The sequence below is a fragment of the Vigna umbellata genome, chromosome 1 (genome assembly GCF_029865625.1).
Source record: "Vigna umbellata cultivar VRB3 chromosome 1, Vumbellata_1.0, whole genome shotgun sequence".
Classification (NCBI taxonomy): domain Eukaryota; kingdom Viridiplantae; phylum Streptophyta; class Magnoliopsida; order Fabales; family Fabaceae; genus Vigna; species Vigna umbellata.
Window position 1 is genome coordinate 60,193,082 of NC_142165.1, and position 1,680 is coordinate 60,194,761.

General features: G+C 35.4%; 1 pseudogene; it reads right to left on the minus strand.

Moving 5' to 3' along the window:
- On the minus strand, positions 1-609 carry LOC124838321 (uncharacterized; annotated as a pseudogene).
- Positions 610-1,680: the final 1,071 nt, after the last annotated feature.

Here is a 1,680-nt window from a genome sequence, read left to right on the forward strand (position 1 = left end):
TTAATAATTGTAGGAATTCTCTTTTTCTTTTTCTCTTTCTTTCTGCACTTTGGAAGCCTTCACATTGTCTTCCTCCATCTTCCTGAAGAAGACAACCGACTTCAGCGCGCGCCGCAACATGAAACGAGAATGGAAATGCAAACATCGCAAGACTCTACACCGACACCTTCATTAAGGGGTTTGATTTCGTCAGGTATGTGATCCACGCGCCAAGAGCGAGGTGAACCAAACCCAATGCAGTAAGCGTTCGGTTTCCAGAACCACACGCGTCTCAGTCACGAGCGAGGAGAGGTCTCGTTCCACTGTGGGGCCTTCGATCTCCTGGTGCTTGAAGTTTGGGTTTTAGCTTGGGTACAAGCTTTGGGCTTGATCCGGGGTTGGCTTGCGGGCTTCATCGGAGTTTGAAGATGAAGAAGACAAGGAAAATTAGTTTGATGAGAGAAAGGTGAAGTGGATGAAATGAGAGAATGGATTTTGGGAGGGTTTGAAAATTGAGAAATTAGGGTTTTGGGAAAACAAATTGATTGAAGAAGATGAAGAAAAACTATTGGGTTTTAGGAGCGAGGAGGTTAACGTTGACCTTAGTCTTCGTGAAATTATGGCAGCCATTGGTGTAAGAAGGAAGTAGAGTTACGAGACTTTGTGTAATGGGTGAAAGCAGAAAACTGGAAAACAAAATGTTCTTCTGGTATTTTGAATTTCGTTTCTTCCTCTTTGTGTACTCAACAACAGTGAAGATAAAGAGTAGCTAGTGGGTTAATGAAAATGATTTTTGTGAAAAATTATTTAATTGTTAAAAATTATTTTTCTAGAGTCTTAAGACAACTAAGTAAATATTAATTAAAGTATGAAAAAATTGCAGGAAGAGTAGAGGAGAGAGAAGAAAAAGTGGAGATTCATTCGCCACATCAGTGGGAAGTTAACTTCGTTTCTGCCCATTTAATGACAGAGACTTGATTTATACAATTTTGACAACTTTGGGACCTGATGTATGCACTTTGAAAACTGGGTACTAAACTGAAAAAAACCACTTAATATAGGGACCAAGTAAGATATTAAGCCTTATTATATTATTATATAAAATATCATTTAGCTTGTTTAATTAAAAGCCTTGTGTTGGAGGGTGAGGTTTTGAATTCTAGTTTTACTTATAATATTTTGATTTGTGTTTATTTCCTTGGTTATATGTAGAAATGTGGAGAATAATATTAAATTTTATAAAATGGTTAATAAGATAAAGAGATGTGACTCCTTAGATGGTAAGAGTTTGTGATGATAGTAAAGTCATGGAAGATGAACCTACACACTTTAGAATTAGGGTTAAACGTGTCTCTTTATTAAATTAGGTTAAGACAAAAACTTTGGAGAGTTAAGAGGGAGGTTGAAACGTATAATTCTTTAGTTGGACTGTTGGGATCATTGATTGGATTTCTGTTGTTAAATATATATTTATGTCATACATGATTGTTCCATTTTATATTTGTATGATAATGTTGTTAATACAATTGTGTGTTAAGTTATGGGTGTTAAACGTCGCCTTAATTATATATTGCATGTAGTAATAATGGGAATTTAAGTTTGTGGTTGTTTGATCATATAAAATGGAATGTGTTATTATGAACGTAATGCCTACATATGTGATGTGATGATGTACAAATGAAAAATGTACACTTTGGTTAG